The sequence below is a fragment of the Oncorhynchus gorbuscha genome, linkage group LG18, assembly GCF_021184085.1.
Source record: "Oncorhynchus gorbuscha isolate QuinsamMale2020 ecotype Even-year linkage group LG18, OgorEven_v1.0, whole genome shotgun sequence".
Taxonomy (NCBI): domain Eukaryota; kingdom Metazoa; phylum Chordata; class Actinopteri; order Salmoniformes; family Salmonidae; genus Oncorhynchus; species Oncorhynchus gorbuscha.
This window is the reverse complement of record NC_060190.1, coordinates 68,788,211-68,797,893: the sequence shown is the minus strand read 5'-3', so window position 1 is coordinate 68,797,893 and position 9,683 is coordinate 68,788,211. Positions and strand designations below refer to the sequence as shown.

Sequence of the window (9,683 nt, the reverse complement as noted above, 5' to 3'; positions counted from 1 at the left end):
AAACGCATTTCTTATTTGACCTTATTAAGACATCTAAATAATTGTATTCTCACAGCCTGGAAATTTAATTATTTTTCTCTAACTTGAAGAACGAAATATCTCAAACTAAGGTAAACTTCATAACACATTCATGTATCAAGTTAGGATGCACAAGTTATGGACTCACAAGTTAGGATTCAACCCTAAGCCTTTAATCACTTATTTTTGTCAATAGAAATCAGTCCCCCTCGGTCTGTTCCGTCTATGTACACTGACCAGTCAGAAGAGGCTCTTATTTTGCGTCTAATTAATTCAACATCTCAATTAAGACCTTCACTCCATCCCTGCCCCACTGCCTTCTCATTCTCCCCCACAGAGCAGTCCCTGGCACTCCTACACACTGCCTCCCAGCCTGCCAAAACATTTCAATCACTGTCTGCCTTAATTAGGCCAAATAGGAATTCAGAATGTTAATGAACTGCCCTGATGCCTTTCAGAGGCTATGGTTCACATGCTAATTTATGCAAAGCGGTGGGGCCTCTTCATGGTTTGACCATCATCTACCGTAACACTGCTTGAGCTGGCCCAACCCACCCAGCCGAAGCAAGGCCCTTGGGGGCGTGGGCTGCACTGCCCAGCTGGTACTTCAAACCCTAGTTGGCACAGCTAACACTGAGCTCTTTTTCAAAGAGCTGGAAATGGCTTCCACACTGAGAAAAACAACCACATAGTTTTAGGGGTGACATTTGAGACTCTCTTGTCATGGTAGAAATGATAGAAACATCTTTATAGTTCACTATCAAATACCATGTCAGCATAAAAACAATGGAATTTGATCCGTTTTCATTCACCTTCATCTCTTCGAAATGATGGACACTGCAAAGTTGTAAATGTCATTGATCTTATCCACTCAGATCGGCATAATAGTGTCACCTTTTACAAGTAAAGCAGTCAGACCCAGCTGAGATCCAATCCAATGAATTGAAAGAAGCAGTGTGAGAGTTTCACAGGTTTATGCCCCACAAATGTTGTCACTTAAGAGTGCCAAGCAACTCCCTAAAATGGCCAAAGCGCTACTATTTTGTTTTCATCCTGTTCCCTTCCTTCTTTGCATTGCTTGCAGGCTATCCACACAGTTCTGTACACAATATCCACACAGCTCTTTTCACACTATCCACATAACTCTGTTTGGGCTATCAGCAGAGCTCTGTTCATGCTATCCACACAGCTCTGTACACGCTATCCACACAGCTCTGTACACGCTATCCACACAGCTCTGTACACACTATCCACACAGCTCTGTACACGCTATCCACACAGCTCTGTTCACGCTATCCACACTGCTCTGTTCAGGCTATCCACACAGCTCTGTAAAGGCTATCCACACAGCTTTGTTCACGCTAGAGGGAGGCAACTGGGGGATAAAATTCAGCTTTTTAATTCTGCCTGTTAAACAGCAAGCTACCGTAAGGTTACAGGGCTGGAAAGAGCCAAGTTTCTAAAGAAAATGGGCACTAATTCCTGGCACAGCTCTCCTTTATTACATGCCAACTTCTCTGAATGCCAGTGAGTTACGTTTTAGACTCGCACAAATTAACACACTTTCCGGAGCGACTGCATTCTTTTGTTATTATTTTGTTCATCTTTTGACCTAAGCTACCTTTAGCGATTCCGTAGCAATCAGATCACATGCCTGCTGTTCTCTATAACTGTCACAGTGACACAGACACACACCTGTCATTGCCTTAATATGAACTGATGAATCCTCGGGTTCAGCTCCACAGCTCACACAAAGCAAAGCAGTTGAACCAGGCCCATGTGTAAACATCAGAGACAAAACCAAAGAGAAAATTGCTCCTTGGAGGTAGTTCCCTATAAAACTGTTACCAGACTAACTCTTCAGTCCGTAGTGGGGGATGTCATTTGAATAATCTGGACTTGTGCCGAGTTTCTGTTTGTGCCTGATTATTCAAGTTGGTTAAATCTACTGTCCTGTGGTGTGGCTGAATGTGTGTGTGTGTCTATGTGTAACCATTTGTTTGAATGCAAATATGCAAAGGTGTGTGTATGTGTTTATTATGTACAGTAATGATCAACCAGTAAACATACAAATGCTCTCTCTCTCTCTCTCTCTCTCTCTCTCTTTCTCCTTCTCTTTCTTTTTCTATTTCTCTTTCTCTCCCAGATTCCCAGTAGAAGTCCTGACCTCCTCTCCGGGTTCATTATAAATTGAGCACCTGTCCTTGAGACTGAGGTAGTAGATTGAATAGTTGTGGGGTATATGTCCTCCCTCTGACATAACTATACAATCTACTGTCTTTCCTAAGGAGACAGACCAATCGTCAATAGCCCTGAAGCCAGACCATTCTCCCCAGCCTGGACACCTGCCTGCAGCCTGTCTGTGTTCTGTGGGGTAGTTAACAATTAGCATGTACCAGGACAACTTGAGGATGTGCAACATTTCCTCTGTCAGACCAGCCAATTCTTAATTTGGTTTACAGCGATTGGGGCCAATTGTGATATGGCCCTATTGTGTTTGAGTGAAAGTGTGCTTTAGGGTGAGTGTGTTTGTGTTGTCGCCTCTCGCTGTATGTGTTTGAATGACATTTCCCCCCTCATCCGTCAGATGAGTGTGTCCTGGCGAGGTGAGGTAGTAGGTTGTATAGTTTGTGAAGGGATAGAATCCTATTCAGGTGATAACTATACAGTCTATTGCCTTCCTTGAGAGGCACAATGACCGTCCGCAGCAATGAGGAACTCCACAGAAAACTGCTTGTTGAATTCATCAGCATTGTATGCAATCTTACTGTGGAAAAGCAACAGAGGAAGCACTGGTGTGTTTATTACAGTTTGCTAGCGTCACCTCGTGGCCAAGGAGCAGCAGGACTCCAGAGACAATCGACCGGAAGGTTCCCGTAGGCAGGGGTGGAAAGAGAACTGAAATATATTACTCAAGCAGAAGTACTGTTACTTTAATGAAAATACAAGAACAACAAAAAGTTATCCGAAAATATACTCAATTACAGTAACGAGAGTAGTTGTAATGAGTTACTTTACACCTCTGCTCATATGTTCACGACTCAGAGCAGGAAGTAAAGAATATGAAATTAACTTAATAGAGAATGCATGAGTTTGACATAATCTAAACTACAGTGGGGCAAAAAAGTATTTAGTCAGCCACCAATTGTGCAAGTTCTCCCACTTAAAAAGATGAGAGAGGCCTGTAATTTTCATCATAGGTACACTTCAACTATGACAGACAAAATTAGAAAAAGAAATCCAGAAAATCACATTGTAGGATTTTTAATTAATTTATTTGCAAATTATGGAGGAAAATAAGTATTTGGTCACCTACAAACAAGCAAGATTTCTGGCTCTCACAGACCTGTAACTTCTTCTTTAAGAGGCTCCTCTGTCCTCCACTCGTTACCTGTATTAATGGCACCTGTTTGAACTTGTTATCAGTATAAAAGACACCTGTCCACAAACTTAAACAGTCACACTCCAAACTCCACTGTGGCTAAGACCAAAGAGCTGTCAAAGGACACCAGAAACAAAATTGTAGACCTGCACCAGACTGGGAAGACTGAATCTGCAATAGGTAAGCAGCTTGGTTTGAAGAAATCAACTGTGGGAGCAATTATTAGGAAATGGAAGACATACAAGACCACTGATAATCTCCCTCGATCTGGGGCTCCACGCAAGATCTCACCCTGTGGGGTCAAAATGATCACAAGAACGGTGAGCAAAAATCCCAGAACCACACGGGGGGACCTAGTGAATGACCTGCAGAGAGCTGGGACCAAAGTAACAAAGCCTACCATCAGTAACACACTACGCCGCCAGGGACTCAAATCCTGCAGTGCCAGACGTGTCCCCCTGCTTAAGCCAGTTCATGTCCAGGCCCTTCTGAAGTTTGCTGGAGAGCATTTGGATGATCCAGAAGAAGATTGGGAGAATATCATATGGTCAGATGAAACCAAAATATAACTTTTTGGTAAAAAAAGTTGTCGTGTTTGGAGGACAAAGAATGCTGAGTTGCATCCAAAGAACACCATACCTACTGTGAAGCATGGGGGTGGAAACATGGTTTGGGGCTGTTTCTCTGCAAAGGGACCAGGACGACTGATCCGTGTAAAGAAAGAATGAATGGGGCCATGTATCGTGAGATTTTGAGTGAAAACCTCCTTCCATCAGCAAGGGCATTGAAGTTGAAACGTGGCTGGGTCTTTCAGCATGACAATGATCCCAAACACACCGCCCGGGCAACGAAGGAGTGGCTTCGTAAGAAGCATTTCAATGTCCTGGAGTGGCCTAGCCAGTCTCCAGATCTCAACCCCATAGAAAATCCAGCAACAGCCCCAAAACATCACTGCTCTAGAGGATATCTGCATGGAGGAATGGGTAAAAATACCAGCAACAGTGTGTGAAAACCTTGTGAAGACTTACAGAAAATGTTTGACCTCTCCAACAAAGGGTATTGAGATAAACTTTTGTTATTGACCAAATACTTATTATTCCACCATAATTTGCAAATAAATTCATTAAAAATCCTACAATGTGATTTTCTGTTTTTTTTCTCATTTTGTTGGTCATAGTTGAAGTGTACCTGTGATGAAAATTATAGGCCTCTCATCTTTTTAGTGGGAGAATTTACACAATTGGTGGCTGACTAAATACGTTTTTGCCCCACTGTATAAGGGTTGGTTCTCCAGACCTAAATCAAGCCCTGAAAATGTTTTTCCAGTCTTGTAGTACTGTTACAAGTCAAGATTGTTCAAGGTTCTATGGAAGAATAAAGGTTAAATAAAGCTATGAAACTGGCCTCTATCTTTTACTCTGAATTTTGAAGGAATTCAAGACCTCAGATTACTCCTATTTTTAGGGCTTCTACTCTTTAGCTTGTACATAAATAATCGTTCTCTTGTATATAATGTCATGTGGATTATAATGTTTTGCATAGACATACCACAACCGTGGACGAAACTACATCTACCGCTGCGATGCTACTAGTATAACAATGACTTGAACACTAAAACATGACCTAGTTTACAGTATGTGAACAAAACCGAAAGTATGTAGCTCTAATGGAAAAATACACAATGGTTACAAAGGTCAGTGGAGGTCTGATAGAGTATATCCAGCCATTGTATCACTCTGGTAGGAACACAATGGGTTCATCTATAGCGATATGCCATATTGCAATAATGTAATACATATTCCCTTGCATACTGCCATCTAGTGTACTTAGACAAGACCAGCAGAACTGTAGAGATGTACTGCCAGTTAATATACATGAATCAATAGACACAATGTAATCATTAGCTGCAACAATTGTATATTACAACAAATGTAATGTATGTATTTTACAAACCATTTTGAAATAAAAACTTAACTTCAGAGAGGATTTCCTCATCTCAGAAAATGTATATTTTGATAAAGAAAGAATTTGATGGAGACCTATTTGTGTACTTTCTGTGTCACCTGATGGTACATTACCACCACAAAATACATGAAACATAATCTTGTGGGAAAAGTTGTGTTAGAACGTTGTGTATGGTTGTGTTGAAAGTAACCATAACCATAAAAAAGTTCATTAGATAAGTACTCCTTCATTGAGATAGTACATCTTACTTCCAATTCTGGGAAAGCACTGTATACATACAGAAGGTAACAATTATAGAAACGACAAACTTTTGGATTGAGGAAATGGCATTCAGACAAAGGAAATGCATCAATGAAATGAAACACCCACTACTCTTTCCATTTTCATCATCAGTTTCATTTGCAACAAACACAATTTTCTGTGATATGCCAACGCAGTTGAGCAATGCTAAAGTAAAATACTTTGACATTAGCTCTACCTGATCTACACATGCTTATATTATACTGATAATACAATACATAAAGGCAAATATGAGATATAGACCACATTCTAAATTGCTTTGCATCCCTACAATGACTCTTATCAATGAATTTGAGAATGAAACCCTGGAACTATAACTTCTTACCACACTCTATACATGTCACTAACTGTCCCTCACTCACAATGATGAACTCCCCTCCATCAGTCATTTCTGGCTACCCTAGGGTTACTGCTGCTGTTATTCTCAGTGGTCTGGTTGTCACCTTGGCACACAAACTTCCTCCATATCCTCAGGTACGCTTCCTGGATCTTGTGGATCTTGAAGGCATACACGATCGGGTTGACAGCTGAATTGCCATGGGAGAGGAGGATGCCCACGTAGAAGGCCTGTTGGGGTATGTTTGATGGGTTACCAAAGTAGGCAACACAGTTCATGAAGTGCAGAGGGAGCCAGCAAAAGGCGAAGAGCACCAGGACCAGAGTCAGGGATCGGGCCAGGCTCCTCTCCTTCCTGAAGTAGGTGTGGGACTGGGTACTGCTCCCTGTCCTCCCCTTCAGGTTCTTCCGGATGCTACAGAAGATGTAGCAGTACAGGACAGCCATGATAAGCAATGGTGTGAGGGTGCAGAGGAAGAAATTGAAGTATACGATGTATGACATGGGAATCACAGCCAGGAAACGGCAGATGATGGTGGTTGAGTTCCCTGAGTGAGACAAGGTGTCACGGTTGTACCACCCAAACATGGGTGGGAAGCTCAACATGAAGGCAACAAACCAACATATTGCCACCACCACCCAAGATCTCCTCTCTGTTACTGTCCTCTTGTACCTGTTGAAGCAGAGAATCTGATCATCTGACATGACAACCTTGATGCACCCACCTAGTGGGTTCGATCCCCGGGACCACCCATACATAGAATGTATGCACACATGACTGTAAGTCGCTTTGGATAAAAGCGTCTGCTAAATGGCATATATTATTTCATAATCATGATTACAAAGGGGAGATCCTTTGAGAGAATGTGCTAGGTGATAAATGTAGAGCACTCAGTAATTATTGGGACAGTAAATATTATTTTCTTATTTTGGATCTATACTCCAAAAGTTGGGATTCAAAATCAGGCAATGACTATCGGTTAAAGTGCAGATTATCAGCTTTAATTTGAAAGTATTTTCAAATTTTAAAAAATGCATGCTATTCAACCGATCACTGCCCACATCTGCTCGCCCGTCCAGCATCACTACTCTGGACGGCTCTGACTTAGAATACGTGGACAAATACAAATACCTAGGTGTCTGGTTAGACTGTAAACTCTCCTTCCAGACTCACCTTAAGCATCTCCAAGCTAAAATCAAATCTAGAATTGGCTTCCTATATCGCAACAAAATATCCTTCACTCATGCTGCTGCCAAACATACCCTCGTAAAACTGACCATTCTACCGAACCTCGACTTTGGTGATGTCATCTATAAAATAGCCTCCAACACTCTACTCAACAAACTGGATGCAATCTATCACAGTGCCATCCGTTTTGTCACCAAACCCCATAAATTACCCACCTTTGCGACCTGTACTCTCTCTTTGGTTGGCCCTCGCTTCATTCTCGTCGCCAAACCCTACTGGCTACAGGTTATCTACAAGTTTCTGCTAGGTAAAGCCCCACCTTATCTCAGCTCACTGGTCACCATAGCAGCACCCACCCGTAGCACGCGCTCCAGCAGGTATATCTCACGTGTCACCCCCAAAGCCAATTCCTCCTTTGGCTGCCTTTCCTTCCAGTTCTCTGCTGCCAATGACTGGAACGAACTGCAAAAATCACTGAAGCTGGAAACACATATCTCCCTCACTAGGTTTAAGAACCAGCTGTCAGAGCAGCTCACAGATCACTGCGAGCCCATCTGTAAATAGCCCATCCAACTACCTCATCCCCATACTGTATTTATTTATTTATCTTGCTCCTTTGCACCCCAGTATCTCTACTTGCACATTCTACTTGCACATCTTCTGCACATCTACCATTCCAGTGTTTTAATTGCTATATTTTAAATACTTCGTCACCATGGACAATTTATTGCCTTAACTCCGTTATCTTACCTCATTTGCACTCACTGTATATAGACTTTTTGTTTACTTTTGTTCTACTGTGTTATTGACTGTGTTTTGTTTATTCCATGTCTAACTCTGTGTTGTATGTGTCGAATTGCAATGCTTTATCTTGACCAGGTCGCAGTTGGAAATGAGAACTTGTACTCATCTAGCCTACCTGGTTAAATGAAGGTGAAATACATTTGTTTCATCAGTCACTTGCATGAACACAGAACAGTACATGAATAGAACACAGAACTTAATTATCAGAAAGGCACAAACATTAAAATTCCCTTACAATGTATTGTGTCTTTTTGGAGTTACTTTCATTGGTATTAAGAATAGAATGTGTTTCTAAACAGTTATATGTTAATGTGAATGCAACCATGATCACAGATCATCCTGAATGAATTGTGAATAATGATGAGCGAGAATGTTACAGAGCATTAATATTAATCGAAATGATGGATCGCCACTTATCCTCTTGTTGTCCCCTTATGCCATAGTTTGTACATCTCAATAGTCATTAGAAACCACATTTGTCAACCAAATCAGCTATGTTTTTTTAAAGAGAGTAAAATGAGGCCGAATTAACTGTTTCACAGCCAGACAAGGCTCCGCTGATAGCCAGGTGAAGCAGTGATAAGATATTGGGACTCTGTTGGGACAGCTTTACTTTGTTGGGACAGCTTTGTTGAGACAGCTTTACGTAGGCCTTAACAGTTTGTGGGCACCGTTTGTCATTGTTAACATGCATTTCATTTGTTGTTTAGTGTTACATTTAACATTTACATTTAAGTCATTTAGCAGACGCTCTTATCCAGAGCGACTTACAAATGTTGTGTTGTGTAGTGGCTTTGTGGGCATGCATCCCACTTTTATTTAAAAAATTCCCCACCAAGATGTACATGCTAAAATTGCAACTGTGTGAGAGGTTAGAATACCCTGGGTGTATGATATTTGTGCGTCTAACTTTCTCACTCAACATTATTCACGATTTATTCAGGATTATTGTAATCATGGTAGTGTCCACATTAATGTAGAAGTACTTAGAAACATATTCTATTCTTATTTACAATAAAAGTAACTTGAAAATGACACAATACATTATCTACCATTCATTTCTATTGGGCACAAAATAATCTGAAACACAACCACAACTAACAGCAAATGCATCCAACAAATTTGTACTACTTTTATTACACAAATAAGTGAATGTGTCCCAATACTTTTAGTTCCCTAAAATGGGGACTATGTACAAAAGGGATGTAATTTCTAGACGGTTCATGAAAATACCCTCAAATGAATGCTGACAGTCTGCACTTTGACGTCATTGTTTGATTTCAAACAAAAGAAGAAAAAATGCTTCAATGTCCCAATAATCACAGACTATTTACAGTATTTAGGTCAGAAGACAGCTCACCTGAGAGGGATGAAGACTCGTAGATATCAGTCCACGGAGATGGCTAGTAGAAACAGTACAGAGGCCAATGTCAACAAAATTTCCACACAGCTTATGAAGAGACAGACATTGAATGAGATCTGCACTCTTCCATCTACCAGTATAGCCGCTGGCACAGCCACAGCACCGACAAGGAAGTCTGCCACAGCCAGAGAAACCAAAAAGCAGAATGTGGGCTGCCGTAGAGAGCTGCTCAACCACACTGCCCAGATCACTAACACATTGCCCAGACAGCAGGCAACAGCGATCAGCACCTCCAGCACTGTGTAGGCCACCTCTCCTCCAGACAT

At 41.4% G+C, this 9,683-nt stretch overlaps 1 pseudogene; it reads right to left on the bottom strand.

The window, feature by feature from the left end:
• Positions 1-5,936: 5,936 nt before the first annotated feature.
• LOC124002493 lies at positions 5,937-9,683 on the bottom strand (annotated as a pseudogene).